The 15911-nt window shown below is 40.1% G+C and overlaps 1 protein-coding gene across 4 annotated transcripts in view; it reads left to right on the top strand.

Moving 5' to 3' along the window:
* The first annotated feature begins 6747 nt into the window (after positions 1-6747).
* The window catches only part of INSC (INSC spindle orientation adaptor protein), a 124259-nt gene continuing 115095 nt past the window's right edge, over positions 6748-15911 (top strand). For 3 of the 4 annotated variants that reach the window (XR_006181003.1, XR_006181002.1, XM_042882182.1), the window contains exon 1: positions 7402-7529. The gene's annotated coding sequence lies outside the window, so the exon portion shown is untranslated. Of the gene's footprint in view, positions 6945-7401; positions 7530-15911 lie in introns of those variants that run through there. The other variant, XM_042882183.1, reaches the window with a different exon arrangement.

Here is a 15911-nt window from a genome sequence, read left to right as displayed (position 1 = left end):
CCTGAGAATAAGGTACAGATGTCACTACCATAAAATGCCACAGAAAGTTAGATTTATTAACCTTTATTAATGCTTTTAAAAATATTATTTACAAAATATTTTGATTTTTTTTTTCTGTATTTTTAAATGGAAAGCAAACTTAATAGGAAGCCTTGTGAGCCTACATGAAAATTTAACAAAACAATCTGATACTGTGGCATAAGAAGCTAAAAGGCTATTTGCTTTGCAACTGAATACTAAGCATATGGCCATCCAAGAAAGTGACTTTTGCTTTAAGGCATTTTTCATCCTGGTAGTCATTTCCAGAAAGACTGATAGATGGTTAGTCCTAAAAATGCAGGCTTTAATTTGGTACACTAGCATTAACTTCATGTGGTAGGAGATTGCTGTCTTTGCATTTTCTGCAGCAGTTTTGCACACCACCTTTGATGTCTCCTTTTGATGAGACTACTGCTAGGCAGATCTATGGGAAATTTCTAGTGTTGTTTCCTTGAAATTTATGTGTTTGTGGACTGCCACTGCCACAGGCCTCCTCCTCGGCTGCAGATATCTGCAGTACCTGTGTTTGGCACTTTATTCTCTGAGCTTGACTTCTAAGTGATCATTTCTCGGGAGCTTCACTGAGGGCAGTAATGGAAAACCACTTATTCTTAACAGCTATGTACTTATGACTTCTTCTGCACAACAGGCTTGCTATTTTTGACTTGGTTTTCTGTCTCATCTATGTCTATATGGCTGAAATAGGATGATTAGTTACTGCTTCTCTGAACTTTTGACACTTGCTGGCTGTTTTCTGTGTGTTATTCCCTGTCCAGCAGATGTTTCTGCAGTGAGCAGCCCAGCCATTCAGATTATTTTATTTGGATGACAAAGCCTTAATTTCGTCTTCTGATGGAAGGCTTTTGAGCATGGAGACAGCCTGTTCTGTTGTTGTTGTTGTTGTTTTGTTTTGTGGAAGGATTCCAGTGGTTTCAGCATTCTTGCATGATTGGATGCATGACATTCAAGAGCTGCATTATCACTGGCCTCACTAGAGGTTGCGTGATTCCTTCAGCGTTTATTCAGCCTGCCTTGGGTGCACTGTGTTCTCAAAAGGCCATGACTTGAGTTCATGGAAGTCCCTTGTGAGCAGCATTTGAGGTTACTGACATTCTTGAGCTCAGGCTTGAAAAACGCTGCCTGGTGTTTTAAGCTCAGATTCAGATCTCTTCTTACCTTTGAGTATATATGGAGAGTGTTACACTCTGCTTAAGTCTGGTTGGTGGTATTTACACACACACACACACACACACACACACACACACACACACACACACACACAAAAAGCTGATTTTGTTGGTAAAACCCTCTTTAAAACCCTCTTTAAACTGTTTGTTTTGGGCCACAGTTCTTGTATGAGCGGGAAGAACGTGTAGAAACCTGGCCCTGTCCTCAGTGCTGTTGGTAGGTCAGGGTGTCTTGAGAGAAGTGAAAAGCTGGGTTTCCCCTCACAGCAGTGATTTTCTCCATTGCTCGTACAAGAAATGTGACATTATTAAGTTGCTGGAATAAGTACATACAGAAGGTAGAAAAGGAGAAAGGAATTTTTCTTTGTTTTCTTGTTAGGAGATGAGCAAACCAATGCTTCAGTCATGTAGGGACTTTCCTGTGTGCTTTATCTCAGGCACTGTCAACAGCTCCATTGCTGTATGGGCACAACGTGTAAATGAGAATATATCAAGCATAAAATGGGAAGAAATAATCCAGAATGGACTCTGATCCAAACTTTAAATTAAAAGGAGGAAGATTATTCTACTTCTTCATCTTTTCAAGTTTTAAGGAGGCCAGTTCTGGCTATGTATTGGATGAAACAAGAAATGTGCCCTGATGTGAACAGAACTTTTGCTTTTTATTTTGAACTTAAGGATGAAATCAGAGAGAGAGGGAAAAAAAAGAAATTGAAGCACAGCAGAAAATAATTTTTTTGCTGTGTGAACGCAGTTGCAGGATGCAACCACATCCGGTAGACAGGAAAAAACAATGTGATGGTACCATTAGCAGGGCTAAGGAGTGCTGGTGCAGATGCCAGTGCATGCTGACCAGTCTGAGTGCTTACAATGAGCACAATTAATACTGTATTCTAAGGAAGGTAGTGGAATTTGCAATGCATCCAAAAAACAACTAGACCATTTTTCAGGTCCTGATTATTTCCCAATGAACTGCTTGACCTCAAGGCCTCTAGCAGGCATGAAATTCTGCTCTTGCAAAGCCTCTTAGAATAGTTCCATTCAAATTCAGACATAATTACACCTCTCCTCACAATATCGCATTTCAAATATCCTCCCAGTAATCAGAATTACTGCAGTGTGTGAGGAGTGAAGAGCTCCTTTATCCATACAGCAGAAAGCATTTGAGCTGTTATGAGCTAAAGAAGGTTTATAATGGGACAGACTAATAGAAAAGGCTTTGAGGCATCATCACAGTCGCAGAAAGGCATGAGCAAATTTGAGTCTGTCAGAGAGCTACAATGCTGTGCCTTTCCCAGAAAAAGCTCAGATGGAAATTGAGCAAGAAATAGCAAGAATCCCCCACCTCTCTCTCATAAAATTACAGCTGCAGTGAAGTTGTATGTATTAGCTGGTTCCCATGGTTTTGATTTTCTAACTTGCTCTGTTTTTTCCTGTTCAAGGTTGATTTCTGTTTGGCAGTTTTACGCTTAAGAGAATACCCACCAGAAGAATTGCAAATGTGTAGCAAACAGAACGACTCTCATACTCTCAGATAGGATGGGGAATACAATTTGTTTAGATGCACTGGTCAGGTAGCAAAACTGTCCATGGAGATCTCTCTTTGACTGTTAATAGTTTTTCCTTATTGGCAGCAACCCCTCAGTTTTGTGTCTCCCCTTGATGAGGAGAAATGTTGACCTCATAAAGGATTTCTTCTAGTTTGAATTTTGTGCCAGTACACAGATCATTACCGACAGCATGTTCCTTTACACGGGCAGTATGTAACACAGGAGCAAGCTGTAGGAAGTTTCAATCTGCAATACTGTGTTACGCTGCAACATTCAGAGCTCTGCCTTCCAGAATGGAATATGAGAGTTTATCAGTCATGCACTTATAGCCTGTTATAGGGATATTCACTTCACCTTTGGGAGTAAGACTTATTCAACAACTATGTAAATAGGAAAGATTACAAAATTGGGGTATTTCATGGATACTGAGTTCCTATAAGTTTTATCAGAATCGCATCTAGTGGAGTGAGACTTAAATCTAGAGGAAAAATGAGCTCTGTTAGTTCTGCTGCTCATACAGTTTGCACTTTGCAGGTTCTCTTCAGTGGGAGTGGCGTTCGTGGCACAGAGGTGAGTCTTCTCAGGAACTGGCCACTTTTTCCAAATAAAAACAGCTTGTAGTGGTGATTTGATTGTGGAATTGAAAGTGCACAGAAAGAAACAAAGAGCTGAGCAAGAAGCAGAGCCTGAGCTCACAGCCAAGTGGCACATTGCTGCGTTGCATTCACCCTCGTGCATGCCAGCCCAATTGAGGGAAGAGTGACTTATGTGCCCGTTGTCATTGACGCAAAGAAAGATACCCACACAATGAGTAAATAGTCTTAAAAATGGAGGAAGAAACTGCTGAAATAGCCTGCAAAGTCTGAGGTCTGTAACCATACACAGAAACAAAATGAGCTGGCTTGACTGAAACCCTGTAATTTCCTAGATTACTAGTTCACAAAGATACAGTTTAGTACAAAGTGAGGGCTGCTAACAGTAAAAAGTAAAACATCGTGCGATGGATATTGATTTGTCTAATTATACATAGAATTTATTTAAAGCAGAGATTGGTCTGCTTCAAAGTTTAGAATAAAAAAGGTAGTGGGCGTGTGTCTGTCTGCCAGCATTTACTGTTGGAAGCATTGAATTCCCACATGTGGAATCATTTAGTATGTTTAAAAACGAATAAGAAGAAACGCATTTCCAAGCACTAAATCTTCTTATCTTTGATAAAGTGCAGGTGACCCCAGGTCATGTCTGTAGTGGTATCAAGGTAGCATTTGACATAATGAGTAGTGTTTTATATCACCAGTATCACTAGTAGTTCTAAGGAGAACAACGGGAATGGGCTGAACAGCAGGGACTTTGGCTGATGGTTACTCTGTGGAAAGGGCTCTAAAGGGTGAAGTGGCTGGGCTGGAGCTGTTGTGCCATGGAAGCTGGTCATGGGCATTTTTCCCATCTCAATTGGTCTCTGCAAGTCATGGGGTCTGGAGAAATTTGGTTTCTTACAAACCCACTAATGGGAAACAGTGAATGACACACTCCTGGTGCAGTTTTTCCCCAGCTTTCATTAACCTCTGTGTAGATATTATTTTAATTAAAATAATCTTGACAGCACCTATGAAAAAGCTGTGAGGGCTGCAATGGCAATTAAACGTGTTGTCAGAAATGACAAGTAGCCTGGTATCACTGGAAGGAAATTAATGCTCTGGCCAATAATGGAACAGTAATCTTAATCCAGAGCTTTTTGCCTCTCAGGAACTCCTTGAAATGGATGGATTTTGGAGATCAGGCAATTTTAGAACAAGACAGTAAAGCAATAGGTACCATAAAGCATCTCTGTTTCAAAAGACAATGTCATACTGGTGTAATGGTGGCTCATAGCATGCCAGGATGAAATGTGGTGCTAATTGGACATTAATAATGCTGTATGTGCAAAGACATGACTTTTGCTAAACTTAAATATCAGAAAAATGGGAAGTTATATTCAATATTAGGTTTTGGAAGTGGAGTTTAACAATGATATGCACCAGTGCCTGTTGTCTGTTTTGGATTGTGTGCTGCAGGGAGAAGGCATGGAAATTCACTTGAGTGGAATTAGCTTGGCCCACTGTCAGCAACCATAACAACTAAAGGGTGGGATCAGAGAATCATAGAATCACTAATGGCTTATGTTGGAGGGGACCTTAAACCCATCCAGTTCCAACCCTTGCTGTAGGCAGGGTTAACACCAACTAGATCAGGCTGCCCGAAGCCCCATCCACCCTGGCCTGGAGTGCCTCCAGCCATGAGGCATTCACAGCTTCTCTGGGCTGCTGTGCCAGTGCTTCTGAGTAAAGAATTTGTGCCTAACAGATAAACTTTGCCGGCAGTGCACTGCAGGATTACAGCATTCCCCCATCTACACAGAATTTCCTTCTCTATTTAATCCCTAAAATTAAAACGTATCACTTCATTCAGTCACAGCTACATCTTGCAAGAGCTGTGATTTAAAGGAGATAATAAGTAGCAAGATGTTCAAGAAACAGTTTATTTCTCACTTGTTTCACCATAATGCCCAGCAGTGTGAAAAGACTGGATCCTGTTATGCCAGAGACCGTTACAGAACGCAGTGTGAAAGATTTTCTGTCCCAAGGCCATTTGCACTGTAAAGAAACTTGAAACATCAGAGCCAAAAAGCAACGTGTAAGTAAGGAGAACGGGGGAACAGGGGGACAGGGAGTGCCTCTTTTCTTCTCCGTTAGAAAGGCACTGTTTGTTCCTCACAACTCTCAGATTTACTGTTACGGTTAACTAATATCTTCCAGTGCAACCGAATGAAGGTTTTGAGCTGAAGAATGGTGGCTAGCAGGGCCAACTTACTTTATGGGCTGACTCAGAAAGAGCTTTCTACATCCAGAAAGTAGCGTGGGAGATAGACTGGCAGTCAGCAGTGGCTGGGAGAGCCCTAAGACCAACCAGAGGGACAGAGCATTGACCTGGTAAGCAGGAACAGGAGACAGGGACTTAGAGCTACCAGGAGGACTAAAAAGAGGTGTCAGTATGTACTGCAATAGGACAGCAAGTGAAAGACATCAAAGAGACAGTGATGGGGGCAGAATAAAAAGCAAAGGCAAAAGGAGCAATGGGTGAGGAACCTGAGTGCAGAGAGGAGAAGCAGCAGGGACAAAAGTTCTGGGCTATCAAATGGATGCAGCTGCTTCTCTTTGTGAGAAAGATTTCATCTGGGGAGCTGAAGGGGTCAGTAAAATTGTGTGCTGTTTCTGTGTCAGCTTCCAGTCCGAATGTACACAGGAAACAGCCATACTTTCTTATTGATATCATAAGAGAAAAAATGAAACACGAGAGAGGGAAACATCATTTCCAAGGTCCTTCCATACTTTAGAGAATCAGAGGCTTATAGGGTTTGTTTTGTCAGCAACGGGCAAGATGCAAAGTACATCTAAGGAAACACCTGTGTTGAATAAAAAGAGTAACACGTCAGGCATAGCACGGATAGTAAAACAAATGTTTAGCTTCCTATGTAAAATCATTAACTTTTTAAAACTCAAACTGTTTCATTAAAAAAAGGCAAGCCTGTGTGATTAACCACAAATCTGTTGTTGTTTCACTGCTCCTGACAACAATGCTAATGAAAGCAAAGTTTTTCACAGCTTTCTTCCAGTAAACCACATCTGGATTTTTAACCTCACTGGAAGTTTTTATTGTGCTTCTGTACCAGACTGTAATGTAATGCAATTGTTATTTATCTCCAAATTTTCCAGTTCCTCTTTCATGGACAGTTTTCTGCTTAACAGAGTCTTTAATTAAATTCCTCTTGCAGCTTACCACTACAAAAATTGAAATCCTCACCACAGATCTGTAGAAATGTTTCCACTTGCACTGGGAGACAGAAATAGAAGAATTCCATGTCTTTTTGGACAGATGCCTAGCTGAAACTATGCAGGGTTTGACTGACAAGAGGATGTAGTCTTTGCTGAGAGCGCTTTCTTTAAGGTCCCTTTTAGTCTTTGGGAACACTTAAGTAGATGAATGAAGAGAGCATTTATGTGAGTTTTCCTTCATTCTTGTTCATTTTGCCTGTTTGGTTTTTTTGGTTTTTTTTTTTTTTTTTATAACTTTTGTCTCCTGCAACAAAATCTCTTCAGCTCTTTGGGCTTACTGCATACGTAATCACAAACTGGTAAGTAGTAACTTCAGGAGTTTTGTTTTGAAATGGCACTCTGTTCTTCTGTGTACAGCTGTGGTAGAGGAATAAAACCCCTTTGTGTGGCTGAGTATAAGAATTATTTAAATGCACAGTATTTGCCAGGGTTATAACTGCAAAGTATGGTCTTTCGGTGGTGAATAAACGCGTTTAACACACAGCTCAGCCTGTGAATGCAGCGGGGAGACTTTACATGAGTAAGTTCTGAATTATTTTGCATCCGAGCGAGCTCTCCCCACTGTGCTGCACAGCACATTATCCGTTTCCTGGGGAGTGCGGACGGGAGCTTGCAAAGCACAGAAGGTAATTGGCTGCTTCAGCTGAAAAAGCAGAAGAAGCATATTTGTTGGTACATGCAGAAGGAAAATGAGAACAATACTAATTTACTGTCAGGTGACAGTATGTGTTTGTAGCCTCCAAGCTGTCTGTGAGATTAGATCTGTACTGACACTCTGCGCGGGCACTGAGAGTGTTAATGCAGTTTGGGCAGCTGAGAAACTTTTTTTCTGACAATGCATTTTGAAACTAGAATTTTTGTGTGTTCTGAATGTAAAAAAGGAGGTGAGTGTGTAAATAGCAACATGCTTTTTCAGAATGCTTCTTTCGGCTGTTTGGGGCTTGTGTTTCTGTGTATCTCTATTTTATTTGGAAGCCTATCTTCGCCATATGTAAGCTGTCCTGTCTCTGAAGTTCGGTGGGAAGCGAACGTAACTCAAGCGTAGGCACTTATTTCTGTACTTCTGAAATTTGCTTATACTGATGCAAATATTTCCTCTTGGAAAGGAAAAGCTGTTACTGGGATGGATGCTTTTTCTCTGTTGTACATGTGGCAGTTTCTACAGACTGCCTGAAGAAAGCTGTAACTTTATATCTGTGCTTTTTGTTTAAAGTGGTTGACATCCAGGTGAGGTATGGAAGCGTGTTGGGGCTGTAAGACAGTTGTACCAGGCTCCTCCTAAAATAGGTCCATTTTCATGAAGATATTTTGTGCTGCTTTTTCTTTCCTCTGGCTCTTTAACTAAATGAAGCATGTGGTTTCAAGCCAAATCTGACACATGCTTGAGTAAGATAAACTTTATTTTTCACGATATAAATACAGTGGGTATCAATAGCCACATCTGGGGTAATATATTCTGAAGATGCGTCGTATGGTTAAATTGTAAGATGAGTCCCATTGGAAATGTTTGACATAGCAGTACAATATTCACAGGAAACATCCTTGCAGTTCATGTTGCAATATTCCAGTCCTTTTTGACTTTGTTTTTAAGTTCTTTTCTGAAATTCTGCCAAAAAACCTATGCAAGTGTTGGAGTTGAAATTGTGCTGCACGTGTAGGGGGCGACAAAAATGGCATATTTTATGGATTTGGAAGGCCAGTTTGATTGTATCTAGGGAGAATATTTAACAGGATGAAGAACATTATAAATTTTGAATGCTTTAATATTCTCACTAGGTTTTTTTCTCTTCTTTGGCTAAAGTGAAATAATTTTTATTTTTTTTTTCTTTTATACACTCTTGTTATCTTAGAGGTCACTTTAAATCTCTGTTCATGTATTCAAGGTAAAATGCATAATAAAACACTGAAGGAAATGGGGTTAAGACATGCAATGTCTAATGAAGAATATTAGTATTTATTAGCAATCAACTTTTGGGCTATAATTTTTGTCCCCAAAAGCTAGCGAGAGCTCTTTGCTCTCATTGCAACCATCACTTCACGTGCTGATTTATTTTTTTTTCCCCACTCACATGTTTAATTTTTTGTGTGCCAAATACATAACATGTCATTTCTGACTGAAAGGTATGGTGATGAACGGGAAAATACAATGGGCTTGAACAAAATGGCTGGGGAGGCCCTTACAGGATGGTACTGCCACAGAAAACTCATTTCTGGTTCTGCATACAAGTCTTCATACTGACCTAATGAACTCAGGAGAAAACACATATTTTTCTTGAGCTCAGAAAGCAAGTGTGGTCTAGAAAGTCAAGGTTTAGTACAAGTGTAATCAGCTAGAGTAGTGTGAGCAGCTGTGTGCCAACTTTCTTTTGCCTCCTGTGTACCTGCCCTAATTAACTCCATTCTTCACTCTTCAGTCATCTCCACATGTGGCAATTTGGTCTTAATGGGCTATAGAACGGGTGGCACTGGTCCATTTGGAAATGCCTTGTGCTGTAGAGCAGCTTGTGTAGTCCTGCATAGGGGTCTCTGACAGCATACTAGGTGGGACTGCTATCTAAAAGGAAATGTGTGTGGTGAGTATCTGTTCTCTCTTTGTGATTTCTGAAAGGCTGTCTTTGAATTATACATAGATCATCAGATAAAAGCTAGATTGCTTTGGGACAGGAGCACCTGACTGAATGAACTGATAGGCATTAAGGAAAACATACAGTGGAATAAGTTCAGCTGAGCTTAGATGCTGCAGTCCTTATCCCTTCAGAAAGATTTCTTCTGCACCTCTCCCTTCCTCCTTCACCTCCAAGTAGTGATTAATCATAACTTTGGTTAATTGGACTTCCAAACTGAAGCTGCAAGTCAAAAGGTTCAGCAGTTTTCCTGCTGTTCTACCTTGTATTTTCTGGATGCTTAGTCTAAATCTGGCAAGGCTGATGGGGTGGGAGAGGAGGATGTAGATGGGCTGCTGAAAGGTGCCATTCTGCAGATGTCAGAGCCCAGAAAAACCAAAACCATAACAACAACAAAAAGCCCCAGGAAGGCCTGAGCTTCTGCATGTTAAGCAGGAAGGAAAAGCACCTTGTGCTGTGTACCTGGCATAGAAGGGAAACCTGCAGGTTTAAGGTAAGCTAATACTTGAAAATGCATTGAAAACCGTTTTGTAGGCTTGCGACCTTTAAAAGAGATTAGAGCCAGAGCCAGTTATTCATTCGTTTATCTCTCTGCGTGTTTACTTGAATAGGTGCTCTGCGGTAAGTAAGAATAGCATGCAATTGTCTTTTCTCTCCAGGATTTCATAAAAATTTTTCAGAGGCAAGTAATGTGTTTGATTTACACCTACCTGTTCCTTGGAGTCCTACATGGAGTTGTGCTGGAGCTCGGGATGTTATCCAGAGTGTTACGATTGAAACTGTAGTAGGAAATATGAGAAGATCTGGGACTCTGCAAAACTTCATGGCTAAGCCAAACTCCTCAGATCTCATCTTCGCTATGTGCACATTTCTGAGCGTACCTTTGACCCCGGTATTCCTGTATTGGTCTTATTAGCATAGCAAAGTGGTGTTGCCAAACCAAAAAGTGATAGCTTGGCAAAGCATCTCAGAACCGTTAGGAGTGGTTTGAAGAGCAAGCGTTCATCTCTCTTCAGTTAGTCACGTATAGGGAGAGTTAAAACTTTTAAGAGTGCAAGGCTGAGTTTTTCTTATTGTTTACTTTAAAAAGTAAAGGGTCATCCCTTGTTAACTCTCCTCCCCATGTAAGTAAAAAGTGATGCATGATGCCTCAACATGAATATTACATGAGTCGTCTTTGACGCTGTGTAAGTCAGGCAGAGACATGGCACAAAACCATGCACCCACAGCATCCTTCCTGCAGGTGGGAGATAATGGCCAGAAGGGAGCCAGGTCTAAAACAAACTGAAATTCAGAAAGTGGCCTGGAAATATTTTTACATTTTGCAGGTGCTCTATTTCCAATCAGCAAGGGCCATGTAAGTAACAAATTTCTGTTTGCTGATTTCTGTCCTTAAGGGAAAGCTGCTTGCTTCCTCTCTTCATTTAATTCCTTTGCTTCTTTGACCTTCACCTGTGTGACTTGCTCGCTGAAATCCTCTTGGGAGGATCAGTGTCAGCTCTAATAAGCCAGCTGTCACTTTACACCAAACAGAAAGTAAATGTTTCATTTGTTAAAAGGGCCGGTGGAAAACACTGCCTTTTTCTCCTGTCTTTGGTTTCCTTCTGGGGGAAAAGATTTTACCTTTATGTGACTGAAAGTGAGTAAAATGGATTTGGTGCTGCAGATTTCAGTGTCTTGAATGAAGACTGTTATGTAAGGCTTTTCTCTTTTTTATTTATCGTACTAGAATATGATGGGAGCTACAGCATAGGGCCTGATGGCAAGGAATTTTCTTACCTTCCCAGTAAGGGATAGCCTATATAAGAAGTACACCGGGAATTCCTTTTCTTTAGGAAGCTGCACAGGAAAGCATAGGAGTAAGTAAGTAAGTAAGTAAAAGTAAGATCATTGCTTAGAGTTTTATTTACTGACAAAGGGTGCAGCACTGCCTCTTGTTAGGAGCTTTGCAATCAACTCAACTGCAAGCAGGACAGCTTTTCTCTGCTACAGCCTGTGTTGGGTTTATTTACTACTCTTCTTACTCTGCTCTTTGTGCTGATGAGCACAACCTGTGCTCTCTACCAGCTCACACATGTGGATTAATTCTTCACTAATAAGCTTGGAAAGCATTTAAGAGTGAGTGTTCACATAAAAACTGCTATTTTGGGGGGTTGATTTCAGCAGCACTGTTTTTTGAACGGTGTTCGAAAGGAGTGAAATCAGTACACAGCACAGACCAACTGCCTTCTGTGGAGAGCAGTCTGAAAGAGGAATATAAGACACTGGCTTTTCTTTATGAACCTGAAGGATGCGTAAGTACTACTGCTTCTGTTGTTTTGACTCTATTTCTTTTAGATTAAACCAAGTTAATATTAAGTTAGAACAAAAAAAAAGTATCTGTGAGCCCTGTGTGCTCCAACACCACCTGGCTGTGACATCACACCCACCTCACTTGTACAGTAAGGCCCCTTAGCAATGCCAATGGGGGTACTGGGCTCAAGTCTCAGGGCAGCAGAGGCATTTCTAGTTCAACATGCTTTGAAGGATTCTCTGCACTAGTATCTCATTCTTTCCTCGTGCACAATCCCCACTATTGTACTGGAGGAACCTTTTCCAGCAAAGGCTAAGGCTTTTACTGTCATTTACATGTGGTAGCTCCAGCCTTTTGCTGAGTATCAGCCTTCTCACTGGTTGCAGAGGTAGGAGGAGCAGTTTGTGTACAAAGGAAAAACAAAAACAAACAAAAACAAACCACAAGGAACCTACCCCCCAAGCAAATATCAGCACTTCTGGCAATAGCTGAACTTCAATCCAGGCAAGTACTCTGCAGCTGCTAAGCCATGCAACTTTGAGTAGGTGACATTCCCTACAGCTCAGGTCTGGGTCTTGTCAGGTAAGCAGGCCAGTAGTCTACAGAGTACTTCATCCATTTAACCCAGTGCCCACATAGAAAACACTGCTACGGTCATGAGTCACAGCTTTGTGTAACAGAAGAAAAATGAATGGTTAAATTGTTAGGAGATCTAGAATAGGATTTGTTTAAATAAATGTGTATGTTTAAGTGAAAGACTCCATTAAATATATATATATATTTACAAAATATATACAAATATATATTTGTACATACAAAAACAAAAATATACATACAAAAAACAAAAACAAAACCACTGATAATCAGCATGTAAAAAACAATAAGCATCTTTTAGCTTATACTACTCCCAAGTTAACTTAGGGAAGCTTAGGACCTTCTCTTATGGTAAGACAACATAATGGTGAAGTTAAATAATTGATACATTTGCAAATAAGTAATGTAAAAGATGGTTCAAAGTCTATCTTTGATAAAGTTTATGTTATTGCCCATGGATGTGAGCACAGCCACCAGTTAAGAAATTCCTATTGGTACAAGGCATCTGTTTGAGGTTTCGAGTACAGTTTATTTTGTGTGCTCTAAGGATACAGAAACTAGATAACTGAACGCTTCTTGTTTAAGTCAGTTATTGTTTGCATACTATTTTGCAGAAATTTGTCCTAGATAGAAGGATTTTGTTTTATATTCTTCCTATATAAAAATATTCAATCTCTCCCCACTTTTTACTTTTTATTTTAAATAAAATCCTCTTGGTGCTTTTTGATCTAGATATGGGTTTAGGGCCTTATTTTGGATGTTATTAAAATGACTGGAGGAGCAGATGTAAAACATCAGCATCCTTTACCGCCTTACTCTAATCATTCATAGTAGGCTTTGTATGATCAGCAGTGATAAACCTTTCCTGGCTGGAGAAGTGCTTTGCTCTGCTTTAGTGTTGAGGAGTAACTTGTTTATGAACTTTGACTGTGTTTCCTTCGCTTTCTGTGTTCCTTGGGAGTAAAATGCCATTAAGCACCCAGAGCAGTCTCTAAATACAGTACTGCCTGAACCGGTGCAGTGGTATCACCTGCATGAAACAGTAGGGTTGCTGAGGGATAAGTTACTGCAAAATGAAAAAGAAAACTTGCCTGAGCAGTTAACCTCAGACCATAGGGCAAGAAAAGTAAGTGACTGCTTACTTAGCCTAAAGAATGATTTTGAAATTACTCATGTCTCTGAAACAAAAAGAAACTTCAAACACATTCTGCTTAACTTTCACTTGCACTGTTTTCTGTTAAAAAGCAGATCTTGTAAATTCCTTGATAAGAACCCACTGAATTCCCAGGTCTGCTTTCTCTTTCTTACCCTGCCCTGTCACAAGAATCCCACTGCCTACCAGTCTAAAATGTTGTGCATCTTTCCATTGAGGTCTTTAGAATAAATGCCTGCAGGGAAAATGATTGCATATTTAATCTGAAGAGCCATTTCATGCTGGATCTGTTTACTTTTAGCAAAAGTAAGGATTTTTACAGTTATCTTTGTAATCGCATAATAGAATCATAGCATCAATTAGATCGGAAGAGACCTTCAAATCCAATCCTCAACCTGGACTACTGAGTCCCATCACTGAACTTAATGTCATGTCCACCAGGGATGCAGACTCGAACACTTCCCTGGGCAGTCTGTTCCAATGCTTGATGACTCTGTTCATGAAGAAGCTCTTCCTGATAGCCCATTTAAACTGTTACCGGCACAAATTGAGACTGATAATCTGTGGTACCCAATTCATCTTGCAGAAACGATGACAGTGAAACAGGCCTGTGTACTAAGAATGGGTCAAAAATAATATAACAGTAGATTGTAGTGCTGATAAGTGTGTTGATGGTATTGAGAAGTGTCAATGTTACCCCCCCAAAATTGTTGTAGTTGGAGTGTTGTGGTGGTTTTATATTGATGTGCAAGCAAAGAGGATATATGCTATGAATTGCCTGGACAATTAATTAGCTCTTTGCAAATGTATTAGTTATCCTGCTGAAATGAGCAGGGTAAGGATCCTGATTTGGTTCAGTGAAATAGAACAGAAAGAAGCATGCTAGTTGTTGTGTTGGAGACATGAATTACAGCAGAATTCCTTGTCCAAAATAATACCAAAGTTGAAAGGATATTCCCACTGCGTGAAGGATTTGGGGCTTTTCTATGTTACAAGTGGACAGAAGAGAGGAGCATGCATTCTTTGTAGAACATAGTTTAATTGTTTTTCAGTAATTTTTTTTAAAAGTAAACAAATAAGCCTTGTTTTAAGATGGAAAATAATACTGTGATTTCAGACTCGTAAATCCAGTTATAAAAATGATCCTACTCCAACTTCATAAGGTACATATTATTTTGTCTTTTCTCCTATTGGTGCTTTTATGGGAATAGCAGACACCCACCCTGAAGTGCTCAAGTGTGGAGCCAGATCTCACGGACAAGTGCTCTGCTGTTCTTTCATTGATTGCAAAGATGTGCCAAGAAATGGCCTCATAATAGGACACAATCTGGATAATATTGTTCAACTTAAGAATGTTCTTTTTCCTCTTGGCTTCTTGAGGGTTTCCATGGATAAACACACCGCCTTGACCAAGTACTTATAAAATGTGCATTTTCTTAGGCTAAAGTTATTTCACAAATACCTGGAAATTATTTCTGCAGGGAAGTTGGCATGTCTGCCTAAAAGAGGGATATGGTAACAGTTTCTGATTAGTCAAACTCTATACCTTGCGTTCTCATAGCTTTTGCCTTTTGCTCTTGGTTGGCAGATCTTGCACCAGCCGGTTATATGAAATAATTTCAGTTTTGCTCTCAAATCTTGCAGTTGTTTTTCGTTTGTTTGTTTCTTTCTTTCTTTAGATGCTTAGAGATGAAATTATTCATTTCAGGCTAGTTGTTTGTTTCTATTTTCAACAGAATTTCATTTACGGTTGTTAAAAGCTGAACACAAAAACTACGTCACAAAATAATAGTAAATAAATGTATGATAAACAAAACAAAAACATTGTTTAGCATTGTGAATCTCAGTACGGTTTGCCAAAGGCAGACGCGCTTTAATGGGCTTTGAAAATAGAAACATTAATCAGATCTATTTCCATGGAAAATAAATGAGGCGACGCTTATCGCATGAATAAATTGTTCGCTTAAAGTATCTTTTCTGTACCATGATTACTTCAAGTACCACTTATGTAATCTCCTAATGAAAGGCCTTTGTAACAGCCTGCACACAGGTATGGAATGCCTCAAAATTCCCATTTCCTTTCAAAATCAAATGCAGTACCTCAGAACGGAGTGGGAAAAGGAGGGGAACAGAAAGGAGCTAGAATTCATTTCTTTGAATAATAGGAACAGTGAGCTAGCCAGGGGAGAGAAGCCTTTTATAAGGGTAATATGTAAAGAGTTTATCACATTGCCTCAAGTTTTCTTTCTTGAAAGTATATTAAGCAATTTAGAAGATTTTTTTCCAGTTCAAAATGCTTTCTCTTGTTCTCTCTCCCTTCTAGCAGCCCTGACACCTCAGAACTGAATTTGCAGGAATAGGTGCGGGGCAATAGTCTTGATGAAAGTGAGATATGCGTGCTAAGGAGGGAATAAAGCAGCTCAAAGGGTGGAACTGACACATCGCACTGCTACAGAGGTATTCTTGTAGCTTTCAGATGTTGTTTAACCCCCAACTCAGAAGAGATCTGGAGAAGGGACAGGGAGATGACCAGAGGGCTAGAGCACCCCACCTGTGAAGACAGGCTGAGGGAGCTGGGCTTGTTCAGCCTGGGGAGACCACA

The sequence above is a fragment of the Lagopus leucura genome, unplaced genomic scaffold, assembly GCF_019238085.1.
Source record: "Lagopus leucura isolate 7727_CA_CO unplaced genomic scaffold, USGS_WTPT01 Super-Scaffold_100033, whole genome shotgun sequence".
Lineage (NCBI taxonomy): Eukaryota > Metazoa > Chordata > Aves > Galliformes > Phasianidae > Lagopus > Lagopus leucura.
This window is presented reverse-complemented; position numbering and strand designations above follow the sequence as displayed.